Source organism: Tamandua tetradactyla, chromosome 8, assembly GCF_023851605.1.
Source record: "Tamandua tetradactyla isolate mTamTet1 chromosome 8, mTamTet1.pri, whole genome shotgun sequence".
NCBI lineage: Eukaryota > Metazoa > Chordata > Mammalia > Pilosa > Myrmecophagidae > Tamandua > Tamandua tetradactyla.
The window spans coordinates 47,886,930-47,908,796 of record NC_135334.1 but is presented as its reverse complement, the minus strand read 5'-3'; the positions used below and the strand labels follow the sequence as shown (position 1 = coordinate 47,908,796).

Here is a 21,867-nt window from a genome sequence, read left to right as displayed (position 1 = left end):
CCCGGCAGACAGGGGAGGAGGAGAGAGGAGACTTCAGGAGGCTATATGCAACCAGACCCGGCTGGACTGGCTCACACTCCCAACGCCCAGTTCAACTGCTTTCATGACTGTCCTGTAATTTCTCTTTGAAAAAAAAAAGCTCTTAAAGATCATAGAAAGTTAGTCACTCTCATGCTTAAAGCCTTTAAGGTGTTGGCTGCCCGACACCTACCAGACAAAGTTCAGACTATACAATGTAGTTAGCAAGGCCCTCTATGATCTGGGTCCTGTCTCCAGCTCCAGTCTTGTTTCTCACTCCTCACTGTCACATTTATGTTCTAGCTGCCTTGGGAACCTCTCATAAACTATGCTGCTTGTTGTGTCTGTTTCTTTGTTCTTGCTGATTCCCTTTGCTTCAAATGCTCCTTCTATACTGCCTCTGTGTTTTCTTTCCCGTGCTCCATCCTTTAAGGCTCTGCTAAGACAACACCTCCAGAAAGAATTTCCTACCAGGCTTATGTCCACCTCTTGTTTTAAGTTCTGTGCCCCTATGGTTTCACTCTTCTGTGCCCCTATAGTTTCTCTATCTCTGTGCTTACCCCACTGTTTCATAATTACCTGCTTATGTATGTGTCCTCCCACCTTGAGCCCTTGCGGTTGACGAATACGTCTCATTCATTCTTGTGTTCCTGGCGTCTTGCACATGGAAAGTACATGTTGGATGCAGTAATTTGATTGTAGGAGGATAAGTCAGGTAGCAGGGGGTGAGATGTTCTGCTTGAGCTTTCTCTGTGGGGAGCTTCCAGCTTTAGAAACTTCCCCCATAGCTGGCCATCAGCCATGGATACAAACATGTTCCATAAGCAGAACTGGAACCTTCTGTAAGTTCACCCCTTAATACCTTTATTAAGATATTGCCTTAATAGGTGCTAGGCATACACAAAGCCAAATGATTTGCATCTCCACTGCATAATGGCTCTCCAGTGTTGTATGCCAGATTCCACGCCTGCCCACGTTGGAGGAATTTAAATAGGACCTTTTGAGGGACCAAATGGGTAATTTAAAAGAGGGAGAGAAAACAGAGGGCTGTGTGGGTTTTATGTGGGATGTATGTGGTCACCTTTAAAGTGAAAATGGGGAGAAGGCAAGGAAGAGATGAGAAAACGATTCCCCATCTAATGTGATGGAGGAGGTTTGGAAGATTCTAGTCAAGACTCTGGAGTCCTGAGAACCAGGCTCTGATTTAGTGCAGGGAGTATCATACCTTTCAGTATCTCAACTCATTTCCATTTAATGTAAGAATTATTGGATGAGGGACCCATGATGGCCTTCCAAAGTGAATTGTCAATTCATGTGAGACGTTAACATATAAGAACCTCTCATTTTATAAATATGAACACTGGAAGGAATGGCCTTATAGGCAGTTAAGAGCGTACATTTACTTAATTTTACCAAACTAAATATCACTCTTTTCATTTTAGAGATATGGCTCCAAGAGATTAATTGATGTGCCTAAGGTCACAGTTTAAACTTGAACTCATGACTAATTGCTCCTAGTCCAGTGCTCTTTCATACAGCATGGAGATTCTTTGACCTCACAGGGGAGTCCACTACATTAATGGTTTTAGGACTTTAGTTCTCTTATTTTATATGGAATTTCTACTCTGATTTCTGTTTCTTGACAATTGTAGGATAAGTAGTAGCGCATATTTGGCCGTGCAAATATAGCTCAGGGTGTCAGTAGCTCCCGTGTGAAGGGGATTTTCTATTTGAGAGCAAAAGCATTTTCCTAGAGGGCCCAATGAGGTCATAATTCACATCTTAGCAAGTGACACATGAACAGTTGTCACAAGTTAGACTTTTAAGTCCTTGATCTTTAATTTCCATCAGTAGCTTACATATCCTGAGACAATCAGAAACATTGTTTTGTTCATTCTAATATCTTTCATTGTGTCAGAGAATAGATATATGAACATATCATACACTTCTATCTCTATGTAAGGGATGCACCAAACAGGACTCTTATCTCCTAGTTAAGAGGCTTGGGTTTAGAGCCCTGTTCTTCATTTGCCGACTGTGTGACCTTACTTCTTCTAGCCTTATTTTTCTGATCTGTTTATTAGAGGTAATAATAATGTTTACTTCATAGGGTGGTTGTGTCAAATAAACAAGATAAATGCGTGCAAGCATGTAGCACAGTGTCTGAAACCTGGAAAACTCTTGATAATTATTAATGTGATATCCTTTATTAAGATACTACCTTAATAGGTGCTAGGCATACACAAATGCACATACACACTTGAATGTAGGATTAGAGAGCTGATCCTACAATTCTATAAATCTCTCCTACAATGTAAGCTATGGAGGTCAGGCCCCAGATTTTGACATCCATTGGTATATCTTTTCAAGTGCTTGGCAGCTGTCCCACATTCATCCAGTAGGTGCTCAAAAAGTATACGGTGAGAGAATGAATGAATGGATAGATGGATAGAGTTAAGTAATTAACAAACAGGTGCCAAATATACCTCCACCCTATTTCTCCTGAGCAACCAGGAGGTGTGTTGTCATAAAACAGAGAACAATAACATTCCAGTCTATTATCCTGAGCCTGGGTAAGGCTGGAGAGTGCTTGATCTCTAGTTCCAAAGTAAATCATTCACGACTTCTTCCTCACTGGGGTGCAGACAGCACCGAGAGGGGCCATCCATGCTGTCCTTCTCTACCCTTTTCTCCTTTTCTGGCTGTTTCCTCATCTTTGAATTCAGTATTTTCATTTGATTTGCAGGTTATTCTTTTGATAAAGTACTCTCCTTATATTAGCAGAAAATTTAGAGACATTTTTTCCTGAAACAGTCCAGTGGTGAGTGCTCTCTACCCTATTCTTTTAGTTCAGGCCCAAATTTGGAAAATCCAGGAAAGGAACTATTATTTATTGATCCCTTATTTAATTGCAAGATCTTCACAAATTAATTTATTTTATCTATATTACACCTCTTCCAGGTAGATACTGTTTTCTAGTTTTGGAAACTATGACTCAGAGTAGTTAAACTTATCTAAGGTCTCACAGCTACTAGATGGCGAAGCCTGCATTGGAGCATATGTTTGCCCAACTCCAAAGATCTTAGTTCTCTTCTTCTCTACCATGCTGCTTTCCAATTAAAATGTCAGTGTTTTCTTTCTAGATTACAAATTGAGTGTCTAGATTTTAATTTTCTTTTTATTTTACTGAATTAATCAAGTTGTTTGCATGGTTTACAACTTTGCTCTTAATATACCATTCTAAAAATCCCAGCTTCAAACATCTAGGGCAGTATATAATTTTCCACAAGGGTTCCATGCACTAGAATAACTTTCCAGAAACCTAGAACTTCCAGATGGGTCCCTGGACCAGGTAAGTTCTGAAACCTAGAGGGCCAAGCCTCTCCAGAACATCACATAGTTCCATCTCCCTACCACATGTTATTGACAGACCCTTCTAACATGAAAAAGTTAGAATTGCCATACCCAAACACCCCTAAAGAGAGGGATAGAAAGATCTAAGGTGATGGTGGAGTTATACAGAAAAGATCGGATTTAACAAATGGGTATGGTTGTTGAATGGGTATGGTTGTTGAATCATTAAATTGATATGTCTTTTAGTCTCCAGTATCTTAGAGCAGCTAGAAGTAAAAACCTAAAATCGTGCAATTATAAGCTATGCCATCCCCTGAAATATGCTCTACAACTAATTGTGGTGCTGTGCTTTGAAATTTATTGCTTTTTGTGTATATCGTATTTTTCACAAAAAAGAATGAAAAGTCGATTGTGATGATAAAAAAAATTTATGCTTTCTAGCCTCCTATATTCTGGAGCAGCTAGAAGGAAAAATCTGAGAGGATCGTGTGGTAGCCATGACAAACTCTGGGATCTGTCCTGTAACTACTTGTTGAAGAGTGCCTTGAAAGCTATTGCTTTTTTCTTTCTTTGCTTTGTATATATGTTCTATTATACAATAAAAAAAGTATTAAAAAAAAGCTCAGCCTTGGGTTGTCATTAGCTCAGTCATTAGCTCATGGTGATTGGATGGAGTCTTGTTAGGGGGATAAGGATTTTATTCTTTGGATTTTAAATCTCTTCCTTTTAAAATGTCAGCTCTATAAGTGAAAATATGAGAAAAAAATCCTCCCACTTGCCACTAGCCCTTGTTTCCAGTGACCTAGAATTCTAGTTTAGCTCTTAGAATTACTGTAAATCCAAGAATGGTTTTGTTTTGTTTTTCTCCTTCAAGATGTGTATCATGTCACCTGAGTGCTTACTTATGCTTTCGTTCCATAGAACTTGACATCTATCTCGGCAATAATTCATTGCCTGCTGATATATGTTTCCCCTGAAGGGAAGGAGAAATAAAAAAGAAACCAACGCATAGGTTGAACCAAGAGTAGAACTACAGTTTAGTATCCAATTGTGTTTTTATTGACCTAGTGCCTGACAGAAGTATGGTTCAATCAAAAGAGGTTAAGCTGAGGGCATTGATGTTTTTAAAACAAACCAAAAATATGAGTGCATTGAATTCTATAGAGTAACACAAATGGATGAAATATTGTTTGAGAATAGTAATTGAATTACATTTTCTAATTGATCTGTAGTTTGATTTTAAAGATGAGCGGCCTTCAGTTTTGAATGACCTTCAGTTGGCAGGGACACCTAAGTTTTTACAAAACCCTGTTGATTAATTAAGAAATATTTATTGAGCATCTCCTATGTGTTTGGCACTATTCTAGGCCCTGGGAATACAGCTGTAAGCCAAACAGACAAAAATTCGTACTCTCGTGTTGCTTAAAGTCTAATAGAAGACACATTTGAAAAACAAAATAAATAAGTGAAAGAGATAGCTTATTAAATAGTGATGAGTGCTAAGAGAAAAATAATAAAGCAAGGAGGGAAATGAAATATCAAGAAAAGAATAACATTTTAGAAAGGTCGCCAGGAAAGCATCATGGTGAAGGTGACTTTTGGGTAAAGACTTGAAGGAAGTGACAGAGTCAGCTATGCAGGTATCTGGGGGAAGAGTGTTTTAAACGGAGGGAACAGCATGTGCAGAGGCCCTGAGGCATGAGTGTTCCTGGTGTTTGAGGAGGAACAAAGAGGCTAGTGTGGCTAGAGAAGGATAAAGTAGGAGAGCTGTGAAGAGGAGAAGGAGGTGAAACCAGAGAGGTGGAAAGGGGCTTGGCAGATCATTTAGGGCTTTCTGGACAATTCATGAGAAATTTGGCTTTTTTCTCTGTGTAGAATGGGAAGTCATTGTGCAGGTTCTTTGCAGAGGATTAATAGGATCATTTTAGCTGCTGTGTTTAGAACAGACTTTATGGGCTCAAAGGCAGAAGCAGAGAGAACATTTAAGGGGCCTCTGTAATCTGGAGAGAGACCATGGTTGCTTGGATCAGAGAGATGGCGATGTGGGGCTAGGTAGTGACAGTGTAGTTCTGGTTGTAGTTTGAAGAAAGGGCCAAGAATCTTTGTGGTGATGAAAGGGGAGAGTCCCAGGTATCTGTAAGGTTTGGGGTTGAACAACTGAAAGAATGGAGTTGCTATGAATAAGAGAAGTACCAGAGGAGGAACTGGTTCGGGGCCAGATCAATAACTGGGTTTTGGACATCCTAAGTGTGAGATGCCTTCGGGTATTCAGTGGCTCTTCAAGTTAGGGTCTAGAGTGCACTGGTGCAATATGGTGGGTACTTTGCTAGACATTTTTTCACATGTGATTTCACTTACTCCTCACAGCAACAATAGGAAGTAGGTGCTGTTGTTATCCTTCCTAGACAGAGGAGGAAATTGAGGCACAGAGAAGTTAAATTACTTGCCCTCATTCACCCTGCTAGTAAGTGGTAGAGCTGGGGCTTGAACCCTGGCAGTCAGATACCCACCAGTGCACACGCACAGAACTAACCCATTAATTCATTGGGAGAGTTCCTATTTAGCTCTCTTGAATGCAGTTCCTCTACTGAAAGTTCACACACTCATTGACCATGACTTTATAGAGCAGAGCCTGTTCCCAACACCCCAGCCACACGGCAGTGAGTTGCCGGATGTTTACTGCCTCTGTTGTGGTCCTAATTTGATAAATACTGCATTGGGCTGAGGGCGCTGCTGCCCCCTATTGCAGTCTTTCCCTTTTTCAATCTGTTGTGAGCCTTTCCTCAGATGCCATGCAAGTAGACTCTCTCCATAAGGCACTGGGTTAGGGTGGGGGAATGGAGCATATAAAAACTGTGTTAACTGTCAAGTAACAGGTATTATCTCCTGGGTGTGGATGGAAAAGAAGGGCCAGGAAAAAGGAGGGGTTTTCCATCTACGGGGTGTAGAGCTGTTGCTGCCAGAAAGGCAGGGCTGGCACTTGGGTGTGGTACTTGAGTCTAAGGAGAGCCCAGCTTTTGACCAGATGCCAGTTGCCTGGGGGGCAAGGGAGTGCCCGTCACAACATACCCTCCAAGCTCCACCTCTAGAGCAGAGGCGGGAAGTCCACTCCTTCATCCGTCCTTCATTCCCAGCCAGTTCAAGTGTAACCTCTCATGCACCAACCCTGGGTCCCTGGGGAAATAAAGCTGGCTGACCAAAGCACTGTTCCAGATGGAATAACCCAGAAATGCAATAAGCCCACCTCTGGAACTTTGCTCTGTCTCAGAAAACCCCACCTCCTCAAAGCTGCAGAAATTCCTTTGTCCTTTTATGACCGACGTTTTTTTACCTCAACACGTTCTTACCTTTGCTCTTACGTCCTGTGCAATCTCGATCCAAACCCCCAGCAGGGTACATGGCACCTTCTCTGTGTGTTTGGGAGATGGCAGTGCTGGTCTCAGGAAATCTGCTTACCATTGTTTTCCCTGTAAAGGAAAGAAATGGATCCACACTGGATCTTTCCTCTATTGATCAGTTTGTTGGTTGAGTTGTCCAGGATGAATGATTGAACGGGGACTATGTGTGGAACCAATGCCATACATTTCCAATGTTTATGCTCTTGAAAGATTGGGCATCCGCTACAGTCTAGCGGCACACAGAATTATGGAGAAAGGAAAGCCAAGTTTTATGAACCACAATGAACCTTTCCTCATTCTTTGATGTCTTCATCGTGTCTGGAATTACGTTACCCATCATAACATCAGATGCCTCCTTCACAGACGAGTTGACTGTGATGATTGATGACCTTACTTTTTGCTCCTCAATTGGACAGACTTCACTCTTTAATCTTCATTATCTACACACACTTGGAGGTCCAGGCTCCCATCGTGTCTTTTCTAGGCCCTTGCAAAGCAATTTCCTACCTGGTTATCTTTCCACCTGATTCTCCTCGATCCTTTCTCTGCTCTGCAGCTGGAGAAGTCCCCTGAAAACATTAATCTTGTGAGCCCAATGGTCTCACTGGAAACTTTCAGGGCTCCCCATTTCTCTTCAGATAAGGACGAAATTCCTTATCGTGGTTTCCAGAGTCCTGCATGGTTGACATGTCCTCTGTCTTATCTGGTATCACATATTTGCCTTGCCTTTAGCTCTGGCCCATGTTGCTTCCTTCAATTTTCTTTTTATTTCCATGTTATCTCCCACCAGAGGGTCTTTGTGTCTGCTAGTTCTTATGCCTTCTGTGGTCTTCCCCATAAGGCCACCTTCCCATAATACTCCCCAGTAGCATTAAATACACTTCTGTTGGCTAGCATGTTGCAATTATGCATTTATTTGTGTGACTGAGTCCTGCCCAAAAGTTCCATGTGGGCATGTGGTGGTGGTGGTTATTTTTGTTTAGTTTTTTTTTATGGCTATAAAAGTATACATGTTCATGGTAAAAATAGTTTTTGAGCATTTCAAAAGAATATGAAAAGACCTCACTGCTCACAGATAACACAGCTTCGTGGTTTGTGCATGTATGTGTGTGTGTGTATGACAGTCCAGAAATTTTCATAACACATAAAGACACATGCACTCCTTCATGACTTTTTCATGCCCTTTATTCTAGTCACAAGGTCCCTGTGGACTCTGTGAAACCACATCTGACAAGTTCCCCCCAGCGGTCATCACACCCATGGAGTGACAGTGAATGGCACCTTTTGATGAGGGGATTTGACCATAAACGAGATTTATTAGAACATTTCCATTTAGAAAATGCAAAGTCTCCTTTATTACATTTTCCTTTCAAGGAAATATAATGTATAATATATGGATGGCTTGAAATAATCATATCTTCTTTCCCATTCCTGTGCTCCTGAAAGAGGAGGCGCTGTCGTCCTCTCGGAGCAGAGGAGATGGGGTCCAGGGAACGTCAATGAATCTGCCCAAAGTTACAAGGCCAATAAGTGGCAGAGACAGCACGTCTCCTAATTCCTAACCTGTTGTGCTGTTGCGACACTCTGCTGCCCTACAGTCTCACACGGAGAAACTTGAAGAAGAGCTACAATCATAAAACCCAGGAGAAAAGGTCAAGGAAATGGGAATTATTTTGCCTGAGAGCATTATTTATTAGCATCAAATGATATTTATTACCGCAGCGTTGAGAGCAGATGTTCTTTGTCTCTTTTGTGTTTTAGCCGAGAGGTCATAAACTTAAATAGCTCAAGGAGAGTTTAGGTTGGATGCAAATAAACCATTTCCTCCTCCACCCCCATAGTTATGCTATGGAAAACGCTGATGTTCTTCTAAAGGAAGGGTAAATTTGGCCTGTTGACCTTGGAGGAAGGTACCTGTGGTTATCATCCTGTGTGAAGAAAGGTTATGAACTTCTCCCAGTTTTCAGATGAAGGTAACTCCATAATTGCGTTGACAGTGGTTATCTCTAAAACTGCAATTCCATGCCCAGGTGGTTTATTGACCACACTTGTCACTGCTCTTGCTTTTGCTGCTGTCAGTACTGGGTACTCTTCTGTTCCCCATCCCTGCCGTGGCCCCATGCCTTAGGCTAGTTGTCAGAAAGGAAGAAGCTAAGGTGTGTGTGTGTATTTTCTCCCAGTTATTCTAACCATTCATTCATACAATAAATGTCAGCCAGTCCGAGAAAGGCGTTTATCATCAATTTGTTCTCATCTCTGTTACTGAATTGGGGTTTAGAAGGTAGCGTGGAGTTACATGGAGCTTCAGGGATAGAAACAGGCTTACTTTCCTTGTTTGTTTGCTTGGTCATCTGCTCATTCATTGATTCATTCCTGGCCAGCAGCTCTAGAATCTTAACTTTGTAAAGGGTGAGTGGTCATTCATCCAGCTGCTGTTTGATACTTTTATCAACGTTGTCATTATCATTAACCTCAAAAACCATTTATTGAAATTTCAGAACTGAGCTAAGAAATGGGAGCCTGAGAACTAGTCCTAGAACAATACATAGTTCCTGCCCTCAGGTGTCTTATTACTTTGTCTGGAAGGCAGATCATAAACAAGAAATGGTTTATGTAATCCTCTCTCCCATTAGGCTGTTAGTCTCCAGAGGGCCAGGACTGAGCATAACAGTGGTTAAAAACTGGGTTTTGCAGTGACACAACACTGGGTTGAGTCCCAGCTCTGTCATTTACCAACTGTGTGGCCTTGGAAATGTTACTGAAGCCCGTGGAGCTCAGTTCCCCATCTGTGGCATGGGGCTAATAAGTCATCTGATCCCACCAAGGAGATATGAAGATTCAGTGAGACAGTGTGTGCAAAAGGCACTCTGCATTGTGGCTGAGCCCTCTATACAAATCCCTTAAATGTGCTCATTGAATAAGTACACTTTGTTTCTCAGACGTGCCTGCCTTGGGTCAACCAGGATGCAGGCGCCACTATACTAGGTCTGTCTAGTATTATTGCTGAACTGCTCCTCCTCCCACTTCAACACATACACACACACCCCTGCTCCGTCCCCATCTTACAGATGACTGGCCTCAACTTCCTTGGACTCAGCTGCCCCTGTACATCTTCTGTGTTACTGTTGCTTACTGATAGTCTTCTCTGTTGAAGAACGTGGAGTAAGTTCCTTCTTTCTGTCCCCTGGTATGCCCCCCTGATCATCTCCCTGACTTCTGGGACCAGTACAGCCTGGTGTCTTCATTTGTGCCTAGTTTTAATCCAGTGTCTAGAAGATTCCATCATCTAAAAGGTTCCTCTATTCCCTCAGGAAGCTTAGAGACTGGGTTCTTATAAGTACAGGGTTCTTGATGATTCAGGCTTGTTGGTATAAGAATCATAAATTCACCCAAACTTATTTGGGTAAAGGGGAAGGTTATTGAAAGATATTGCTGGTAGATTTGCAGGCACAGGAACTGAGATACACACAGTCTACAGAGGAACTGGGGCCCAGAAACTTCTAGAAATGAGATGGTCTCAGAGAGGCTTCAGGGTCTCTCTCCAGGTCTCCTTTGTCCTCTCTCTTTTGGCCAGTCTTTCTGCTTGCCCATGGGTGAGTCTGGTTGCCAACCCTCAAATGAATCTTGGAGTCTTCAAACTTTCCACCAATTGTTGTCTTTCTCTGAGTTTCTTATCTTGAAATCCCAAGAGAGCTTCCTGGTTGGTTGCTGGGTGGATGGGCTGGCCCCTGGTTGGAATTAGTGTGAAGGTTAATAAAAGGCAGTCATGTGTAAGAAATGCTGCCCTTTCATAGGTGGCATCAGAAATACCTGGTTAAGCTAGAAGCAGAAGTTGAGGCACACTGACTGAAATGGCTGATATACCTGGTATCTGCTGGGATTGCCCAGAGTGGACGCCAGATGAGACTTCTCAAGGGACTGTGTTCCGTGTACTGGCCACGTATGCAGTGTGTGCTACAGAGACCCAGGGGTAAGTGTGATCTTTAGGATGGGGTGGGTTGGGATCTTGGAGAAGACTACACAAGGGCCATATCAATTAGGGTCCTGGCAGGAAGCACATGACACTCTCAAATAGTTTAACCATAGAATTTAATAAAGGAACTATTTACAGAGAATTAAGGGTGTCAACAAGGTATGGTGAGACCCGCCCCCCCCCTCCCCCCCGTCCCAGGGATGATTAATAGCAGGAAGCTGTTACCACCCTAGGCCTGATGGGGCAAGGGGTGGGCTCCTGGTGAGAGCTGTGCCTGCAGAGAAACTCATGAGCCAGACTCCTGGCAACCAGTGTGGTGGGGGGAAGAGGAGCAAAGGAATAAATCTCCAGCCTCTCTCTCTTACTCTCCTTGCTCTCCCCATTGGCTGCTGTGTTCTGAAGAGTCAGGGAGCTCAGGTGATGTGGTCCATAGGAGTCAGCTTCCCAAGACACAGGAGAGCAGGGCAGAGTGGAGAATGGATCTGAGAGGCAAAAGGAGAGCACTCACTCAGCACAGGGGCTGTGAGGTTTGGGCTGAGCCTTGGCACCCCACTTAAGTAGCAGAGAGGAATGGAGAACGGTGACGTGGGCAGTTGTGCAGGGGGAAGCAAGGTTATGTAAGTGATGTGGTAGGGATCAGGGATTGGCCTGAATTGGTGAAGTGTAAGGGAAGGTTTGAGAGCAGAAGTTGGTGGAATTTCTTTTTTTTTTGGGGGGGGGGGTGAATGGGGAGCCATGAATATGTCATTTTGTCATATAACCAGGAAGTAAGAGGATGTCATTGAAGGTGTTAGAGTAAGGATATGTTCAAAAGAGTATCCAGAGCAAAACCAGACTTCCCATTCTACGTATGAAAAAGGCATGAAATCCGTGTTTACACACATACTATATGATCAAAATATTAGCCAAATGGCCCTAATACTTGTGATTTGTGGCTGATGCCCCTTACACAGGATTAGTTTCACCTGAATAAATTAAGCCCAGCGGTCCTACCACAAAGATGAATTAAATGTTTGCTTTTCGTTGTGGGGCTCATGGATCAACTGCCTCAGCCTCACCTGGGCTGGTGGTTTAGGAACATAATTGACACCACTGAATTGTACGTTTGCAAGTGGTCTTGCAATTTTAGGTTGTGTATTTGTTATCATAATACAAATTTTTAAAAACCATAGAACTGTAAACACAGAGTAAACACTGAAGTCAAGGATGGACTGCAGTTAATAGTATAATTATAATAATATTGTTTCATCAGTTGTAAAAAGAGTGCCACAGAAATCAAATGTTAATAATAGAGAAAACTGTGTGTGAAAAGTGAGGAGTGGGGAGGGATATATGGGAACTCCAAACTTTCTGCATGATTTTTCTCTGAACCTACAACTGCTTTAATAAAAAAAATAATAATAATAAATAAAGAGGGAAAATACAGGTTCCCAGCTCCACCTCAGACCTGAATTCAATCTCTGATGTGAAGTATAGGTATTTTTGACAAGACCTAAGGAGATTTAAGGAAATGTCACTAATTAGCTGTAGAAGCTGTCAGGACAGGGGCTTAATTTTCACCAGAGTCTGATAACTAGAAATCTGAAAAAGATCTAGTCCAGGGGTTTCCAATTCGGAATATATTAACATCACCTGGAGAACTTCAAAAACCATACCTGCACTCTGGCCCCAGAGATTCTGATATAAATGGTCTGGCGGGGAGGCCCCAGTATAGGGGATGGTAGTTTTTAAAGCTTCTAGTTGATTGAGCGCCTCTGATCTAGTCTGAATTCAAAAGGTGGAAAAAACTAGAAATGGTGACTTCTCAATGTAACTGACTTCTCTGAATTCTGTACCCCACCTAGTCAAATACTAAGAGTGATTGCTCTGCAAAGGAAAGCGGCGTGGAGTGGAAAACCGGCTTCTGTGAGTAATGAGGAAGGAAACCGGAGAGCCCCGGGGCTTGATGTAACCTGAGAAGGTACTGTGGTTCTGGAAGGGTCTTAAAGGAGTCGGCACGTTTGCTGAGGCTCCCAAAAGCAGTCTGACACTGGGGCTCTGTGTGAGAAGGGGCTGACCCAGAAATCCCCAGGGGGTTTTGTCTTCCCACGAGGCCTCCTTCAGGCCTTGCTTGCTTGCACCTGTTTTCAATTTAGAATTGGCACATTTTGTCCCCTCTTTTAGTTTTTTTTCCCCAATTTTTCAAAAAAAAAAGAAGAAGTCTGAACTGGAAATAGGAAACCATTTAGTTATTTTTTTCTGTTCTACCATCTTCTGACTTGGGAGGAGAAACCTTAGGCCCTAAATTTTTCCATCGCCATCATTCGTGCAGCACACACTTAACGCCTGTAGGTGTGCACAGCACAAGCCAGAGCTGGAAGGGCCTCCTCCTACCCATGGGCAGGAAGGTGTGTGAGGGGCGCTGGGAGCCCAGAGGAAGGTGATTCACTGGGAGGAAGGCGGGAGGGTGGCGCAGCCGCCTTAGTGCTAAAGGGCAGGCCTGGGAAATGAAAAGCTGCATTTTTCATTCCTTAAAAAAAAAAAAAAGCCCTAATTCTTTTAAATCTGTTTCCATTCCCAAGCGGATAAAGAATATTTTAGATGTCAAGCAGAAAGGCTTGTTTCTTGTTTTTTCACCCTCCTGTGTGGGCAAGTCTGAGCTTTGCGTATTCCTTTCCTTTGAGATGTGAAAGGTCAGGTGGTTTGTTCCTCCTTAAGTGTCCTTAATACTGCATTTGTCCCCCCACCAGCCTCGCTCCTCTTTTCTGAAAGGCAGCTCTTTCCCCAGCTAAGGTATTTTCTGTGGCAAATAGGTTTCCCTAGGACTCAGCCGAAGCCTCGGATCTAGTTCCTTCCGATATGGGTGACTGTCCACAGGACCAGCTCTGATAAGATTATCTGATGTTCCGATGGTTGGTTGTCAGCTCCGCTCACGCTGCCTTGTAAGGAGAGGCTGTCTGCCCACCTGGTGATGGGCAGGGGGCCGTCGCATCTCCTTACTTCCCAGTGTGTGCGTGCACCCACGCACATGGTAACACAACCGGAACAGAAATAGAACACTGGCCGTTCAGCTCGTTCTGTTATTTAACTCTTGTTGGGAAATGAAACAGCCCCCAAAGGAAATAGCCTCTTTGTACCCAGAGAGTTTGGTAGGAGGTCGCTAGGCCAGCTCCAGATCACAGGATCTTGTCTGAATCATCCCACGCACGTGCTTATCTATCCTCAGCTTAAAGTTCTCCATGGGAAGGAAACTCCACCCTTCCCAAGGTGAATCACTGGAAAGCTTAATAGCCATTCTGAGGTTCCTCCTCTCTGGCCACTTTTTTTTTTTTTTTTAATATTTTTATTGTAAACCTTAACAAACAAACATACAAACATTCTGTACATGGTATACAGTCAGTGGCTCACAATATCATTACCATGATCATTTTTTTGAACATTTGCATCACTCCAGAAAAAGAAACTAAAAAGAAAAAAAAAAACTCATACATACCATGCCCCTAACCCCTCCCTCTCATTGACCACCAATAGTTCAATCTCCTCAATTTATTTTAACCTTGGTTCTCTCTGTTATTTATTTTTTTATCCATATTTTTAACTCATCTGTCCATACTGTAGATAAAAGGAGCACCAGACACAAGGTTTTCACAATCACACAGTCACATTGTAAAAAGTATGTTATTATACAATCATCTTCAAGAAACAAGGCTACTGGAATGCAGCTCTACAGCTTTACAGATTCCCTCTAGCCATTCGAATGTACCATAACCTAAAAAGGGGATATCTATATAATGCGTAAGAATAACCTCCAGGATAAACCTCTCAACTCTGAAATCTCTCAGCCACTGACACTTTATTTTGTCTCATTTCTCTCTTCCCCCTTTGGGTCAAGGAGGTTTTCTCAATCCCTTGATCCGTCTCATCCTGGGATTTCTGTCCTAAACCCTTAGGAGTCATGTCCCACATAGAGGGCGGGAAGGCAGTGAGTTTGCTTGCCCTGTCGGCTTATAGAGAGAGGCCACCTCTGAGCAACAAAAGAGGGTCTCTGGGGGGTGACTCTTAGGCCTAATTTTAAGTAGGCTTAGCCTGTCCTTTGCAGAGATACGTTTCATAGGGGCGAACCCCAAGATCGAGGGCTCGGCAACTGGTTTGGTTGTCCCCACCGCTTGTGAGAATATCCTCTCTGGCCACTTTCTACTGACCTTAAGTGGGACTAGAGGCCAGCCAGTGCCCTCTGAAGTCTCTCTTGTCATCTGCATACTGGAGGAAATCCTATGTGCATCATAAGATTGCTGTGGAGGTCAAATAATTCTTTCAATAGTACCAGTCACTGCCTAGTATGCAGCGCCTTCATTCCAGATGTGGGAGCACAGAGATGATTGGACACTGGCCCTGATCCATTGATTCAGTGGGACAGGTAGGCAGATGACTATATAGTTTCAATGCAGTGGAAGACTCACCCCCACTCTGTCTTTGGTGGTCAGCCCATCACCCTCTTGTCCCGACTTCTCAAGGGCTCCACTCAGAGCAGCCACCTGCTCATCAGCCAGGCTGCACCTGGCCCCTCCACCTGTGAGCTGCTGGCTTGCTGCCCTCTCCCTCAGCCTTCTCACCCTTCCACTTCACTGAGCCTGTCCTCTTCTTCACCCATACTTGCACCAGTTCAATCTGTTCTGCACAAGCAGCACCATTAGCCTTCACCTGCAGCCCTGGCCCTGCTCACTGGGGCTCTGAGGTCACCCGTTCCACCCTGTTTGCAGACCTCCATTTCCCTGAGAAATCAACACCAGCTTCCTCAGCTCCCTCCCCTCATTCTCCTGGCGTTCTCAGAACAGGTTCCCCTCATCCTAGGTGCCTCTTATCCATGAGCTTCTGATAACATTTCTGTCTTCTGTCCCAGTCTGTTTTCCATTGCTGCCATCATGGTCATCAGTCAGCAAATACTAAGAAAATACAGGATGCAGAGCTCTCCAGTATGACAGGTAGACAGTGTATGAAAGACATGATGATGACGCTTGGGGAGCTTACAGTCTCTCTGGCACATACAGGTGTTTCCCTTTTCCTGATAACTCTTTCCTTTTGATTTTTCAAATCCCCTGTTGTGTACATTGGTTGCTTTTTTAAACTAATCTTGGTCTCTAATTATAAGCTGCCTCCTTTTCCACCTTTCCCACCCAGCTGGCCACCCTGGCCCTCTACGAGGCCTCCTTGGTTTCCTGTGCATTCTGAAACAAATCTGTGACCCTTGCTCCCCTGCCCACTCTCAGCACCCCCCACCCCGCCAGGGTCACAGTCCTCTGGCTGACCTCGGAGGTCTCATCTGGGACACTTGCTGTTCTAGTTTGCTAGCTGGTGGAATGCAACACACCAGAGACGGATTGGCTTTTAATAAAAGGGGATTTATTTCATTAGTTCTTCAGAGGAAAGGCAGCTAACTTTCCACTGAGGTTCTTTCTTACGTGGGAAGGCACAGGATGATCTCTGCTGGCCTTCTCTCCAGGCCTCTGGGTTCCAACAGTGTTCCCTGGGGTGATTCTTTCTTCATCTTCAAAGGCTTGGGCTGAGCCGCAAGTACTGAGATGAGGTATGCTGAGCTGCTTGGGCTGTGCTACATTGAGCTCTCTCATTTAAGCACCAGCCAATTAACTCAAACATCATTCATTGCAGCAGGCATGCCTCTTAGCCGACTGCAGATGTAATCAGCAACAGATGAGGCTCACATACCATTGGCTCATGTCCACAGCAACAGAACTAGGTGCCTTCACCTGGCCAAGTTGACAACTGACTCTAACTACCACACCTGCCCTAGTCTTCTGGCCTCCTCTGGGATCCAGTATCACATCAGAATACTTATATGGGCTTGATGCTGGGTAGGAACAGTGATGTGTCCCTTCTATATGCACATCTGAGCTATCTCAGTAAATGCTTGGGAAGACAGTATGATTCTTGTCCTGGAGGAGTTGAGAAGAGAGTGAAAGAAGGAAGGACAAGAGAAGAGAGTCAGTGTGTGCTGCCGAGAGTGTTGCCACTGACAACAGCCAAGGCTGTGTATTTGTGCTCTCCTGCAGATCATTATCACATTCAACCAGCAGTTCCTCCTCCTCGGTGACCAGCTCTCTGAGGTAAATCTGCACTAGGTGACTCTTGTCCCTGAGGTTTATGTGGATTTTGCAGCCCAGAAACCCTCAGGGACTGGGGCTCTGCTCAGTAGCTCAGGACTCTTCCAGCCACCTACCTTCTGATCCTTGCTTCATGAGAGGCTCTTGAGCCTCAAATAACTACCCCAAGATTCTCCTTGGGCAAGACTCAATTATCCCCAACCTCCCAAAGCTCCTTTTCTTTGGGTAAGCACAGGGGACAGGAAGACAGTCTCTTCATATAATTGTAACGCCTGCCCTGCAAGCTAAGGCCCTATTTATCTGCCTTTTACCTAAAGACTTCTCAAACTAGAGGTCCATTTCTGCAGCCTCCTCTTGCCCATATCCAGCCACTGTCTTCCTTCCTCAGCCCTCAGTGGAAATTGCCCTTTGAAACCTCACTATGGGTATTCTAGAGTTTCTAATCATCAAAAGCCTGGGCCATTATCTCATCCTTCCTTTTACCTCTGTGGTAGAGGGCACACACTGTTGACCCTCTTCTAGCTGAAGCTTTCTCCCTCCTGAATTTTGGTGTGACACTAGGTGTCCAGTGGCTTCATTTGTGCCTCCCGGTTCTGTCTTCATTCTCCTTCTGTCCTCTAGCAGTGGCTGCTGTGTGACTCTCTGCTTTCCCTTCCACACTTGGAGGCTTGGGCTGTCACTGGCCTGTGGTTAGGAATTTTGGAGACAGAGGCTGGGCTTAATAAGCCTTCCCTCTGCCACTTATTTGGATGACCTTGAACATACCCTTAGCTGAGTTTTACATTTCCCTATGACAAATGGAAATGGACATGATAACGATGCCTACTTTATAGGGTTGTGTGAAGAGTACATCAGATGCAGCAAAATGTTCCATATTTTAGTGATATCCAAATCTGCTTTACAACTTTTCCTGTACCTGACAACTTTTCCTGTATTATTTTTTTAATTGTACAACTTTTCCTGTACTATTTTTTCCTGCCAACTTTTTAAAATTGTGAATATAACATATATACAAAAAAGCCATACATTTCTAAGTATATTTTAACAAGTAGTTATGGAACAGATCTTAAAGTTTAGTATGGGTTACAGTTCCGTGATTTTTTGTGTTTTTTTACTAGTAGCTCCAAGACACTGGAGAGCAAGAGAAATACCAATATGATTCAGCAGTCATTCTCATTTGTTATATCCTATCTTCTCTGTTACACCACGCCTCTTTTTTTCGGAAAAAAATAACATAAATACAAAAAAAGCAATAAATTTCAAAGAACATTGCAACAATTAGTTGTAGAACAGATTTCAGAGTTTGGTATGGGTTACAATTCCACAATTTGAGGTTTTTCCTTCTAGCTGCTCTAAGATCCTAGCGCCTAAAAGGAATATCAGTATAAAGATTCAGCACTCATACTCATTTGTTAAACCATATTTCTCTGTATAACTCTACCATCACCTTTGATCTTTCTCCCACTCTTTAGGGGTATTTGGGCCATGCCCACTCTAACTTATTTATGTTGAAAGGGGCTGCCGATAATATGGGATAGGGGGATGGAACTAGTTGATGATCTGGAGAGGCTGGCCCCTCTGCATTTCAGGACTTATCTGCTCCATGGACCCATCTGGAGGTTGTGGGTTTCTGGAAAGTTACCCTAGTGCATGGAACCTTTGTAGAATCTTATATATTGCCCTAGGTGTTCTTTAGGATTGGTAGGAATGGTTTTGGTTGGGGTTTAGCAAGTTGTGATAGGTAGCAACGTCTAACTGAAGCTTGCGTAAGAGTGACCGCCAGAGTAGCCACTCGACTCTGTTTGAACTCTCTCAGCCACCTATACTTTATTTGTTCCACTTCTTTCCCCCCTTTTGGTCAGGATAGCATTGTTGATCCTGAGGCGCCAGGCCCAGGCTCATCCCTGGGAGTCATCTCCCATGCTGCCTGGGTGCTTGTACTATTATTTACTTGAAATTGCTTCTTTTCCATTGACTTTAAATCAACTGACATGAAAACAAATTTAGTTGTCTTAAATAATAAGATCATGAAATCATGGGTAGGAAGTGCTGGTTATATTTCCCCAGGGCACATTTAGCAGAAGTGCACAGCTATTAAAAGCGAAGTGTCCCCTCGTATTAGTGCCGAATCACCTTGAGGCCTCCAGGCCCGTGAGGCATGTGGAGGAGCACTGCGCCTGGGCCCCAGAGAGCGCAACACGCTGAGTCTTGGTTATTGTCACTGCCCTGTGAAGGCTTCTGATTTGTATCTCCAGCCCAGCCCTTGATCCTAAGCTTCTGTTCTTTCTTTCCAGCTGCTAGAAACCATTTCTGCCTGTCAGTTTAATCTAATTTAAAGGTCAACCTGTCCACTTTGCCTCTGCAGTCCCTAATTTATCTTTCTCTGGATCCCTCGTTTCCAATGAACGTGGCTCCAGCCTCCGACATTATCTTTTCACTGCCACTCACCCTTCCTATTAGCCACCGCATCCCAAGGCCTCTTCCTTCAGGAATCTTGCACACGACCTTCCTTTTCCATTCCCCTGGCTGCCTTCCTGGTCCCGTTTTTCCTTTGTGGTGCCACCAGGTGTATCTCCGAAATTACACGTCCATAACAGTGCTCGGTCCTCAAGCACCAACAGAGAATTTCCACTGTGTACAGGGTAGAGTTCAATCAGAAGCATAGCTTTCGAAACCCCCCAGAGAGTAGAAACAGTCGCCAAAGTCGGACCACCCATTCTTGCTGCTGTGACATTGGGTAAGTTACTCAACATCTCTGAGCCTCAAGTTCTCCTTCTAAGGGTGGTACTAAAGGTGTTAGGACTTCACAAAATAATTGATGCAAAGCAATTCCCATGGTGCCTGGTATATAGTAAGCACTCAATAAGTGGTGGTTATAATTATTCTATTGCTAGTTATCTATGTATCAGATCACTAAAAATCTGATCCCCAGCTATCCTTTCAATTAAACCTTTTGCTTTTCCTTACTCAGAGTCCTGTTTGCATAGGTCTCTGCCCCCAAACCTTTGCTTAGAAGTCTTGTCAAGCCTTTGTTGAACCATTTCTCTAATTTTATAAAAAATTTGCACATCCTTCAAGTTCCATTTCAGGTTTGATTTCCTCCAGGCAGTCTTCCCTGACTGCTTTCACTGTGTCCTTCCTTCCTCTGAAACTGTTACTTTTTTTCTTTATACCATTCATTTTACACTTAATATTAACTGAACTGCACTATTGTTTTTCTATTTAACTTTGTATATATGTTTCCCTAAATAGATAATGGGTTTCTTGATGTGAAGGCCAATTTTGAGGCATATAAAACTGCTGATGGTGAAGCACGCCTGTTGTGGAGCTGGACTTCTTGTGTTCAAAGCCTTGTTCTACCACTTACTAACCTTGTGACCTTGGACAATTTACTTCATCTTGATTGCCTCAGTTTACTCACCTCCCAAAAGGTGATAATAATAGTACCTAGTTGTTGGGAGCTTCAATGAGTGACCACTTAGCTCTGCCACTTAGTGATTTAATACATGTGAACTCTTAGAATCTTGGCATATAGTTCTCAATAAATATTGGTTGTGTTATTATTAGCTACAGTATTGGTCTTTTCAGTACCTGTACTTCCTCCTGCAATGCTAGGCACACATAAAACATACTTAATAAATATTGATGAATGGACAACTATTTCCTCTCCAGTATTCCTTTTCAGTTTGCCATCCTTTTTTTCTTTTGCATGCATATTAGCACAAAAATCAAAAGTCACTTCATTTAATTCTTGAGCAAAAAAGAAACACTCTGGGTTTAAAAAGTTTTTACTGTCTACTAGAAGGAAATGGGGCAGCCTGCTGAGAGAAAGTTTTTCTTGGTACTAAATTTGAAAAGGAATTTATTATATGATTATTTATGGGACAGGATGTTGGGGGGAGGGGAGGGCTTGTTCTTCTAAAACCTACTTAACAGTGTTGAGATTAGAAAAGGAAAGTTTCGTTAAATACAGGAACTGTATCAAATTACATTGGCAGCCCTGGGGGACTAGTTCAGCAGGGGAGGTGGATTAGACAGAAAGTTCTGTTTATGCCACTACATCCAGAGAGTCCACTCGGAAACCAAAGAGTAAACTTGGTGGTGCATACAAAAGGGCAGGTATAACCCAGAAATAGTAATCTGAAATGACCTCTGTGCATCATAGGTGTATTTTTGTCTTTAGAGAGCACTGTTGTTGGTAATTTAATGTAATTGCAATAACCAGATCATTCAGCTGTGTCTTCAGGGAGCATGTAAGTGACTTATGTCACTTCATTAAGTGACAGTGGATGAAGGAATATATGAACACTGCTTTAATCAAATACTCTTACGATTTCAGTATAACTTATAATACATCAGGTAGGTATTTTAGTTGAACACGTACTCATGTTGGCTGCTCTTTAGAAAGTGAGAGCCTACTAAAATATACTTGGCGGTTTTGTAGAATGAAATATGCAGAATGAAGATGGGGGCTGGTACAGTGATTTTATTTATATTTTTCAGATTCTTTTTTAACAAACGCTATTAAAACATCTTGGAATCAAAGAAAGTTTTGTCATAGGTTAAAAAGCTGTTTTTTAAGACAGAAAGAACAGGAAATGCCTAATGGGCATTTTTTTTTTTCTCAGTAGAGATCGAGTTGGCAGGGTATTATAAAATCCAGGTATTTACTTTAAAAAATAAATAAATGATATGGTAAAGTGAGTTATAATGTAATGTCCAATTTTTTGAATGACTCCAAGTTGAAAAATGCAGAATCGATGGGATAAATTTCAGGAAGATAGAGATAACTACATGAACAGACAAAGGAGTTATAGGTAATAGATAATGTAAAATATGGATTGCTTACAAGCTGGCTAATGTGATTTAGGAACAGGGCTAGGAGTCCCTGTAGCTTATTCCTAGAAAGGTCTTTTAGTCTGTAAATCTGATAGTACAAGTTTTGAAAAATCCTGCTCTCCCTACACCAAACACAGCCGGTGGTTACAAAGACCAGCTTCATATTCAGCCGGAGCAAACTTCAAAA

General features: G+C 43.0%; 1 protein-coding gene across 2 annotated transcripts in view; it reads left to right on the top strand.

Moving 5' to 3' along the window:
- The window catches only part of ENDOD1 (endonuclease domain containing 1), a 42,596-nt gene that overhangs the window by 3,032 nt on the left and 17,697 nt on the right, over positions 1 to 21,867 (top strand). The window lies entirely within an intron of this gene.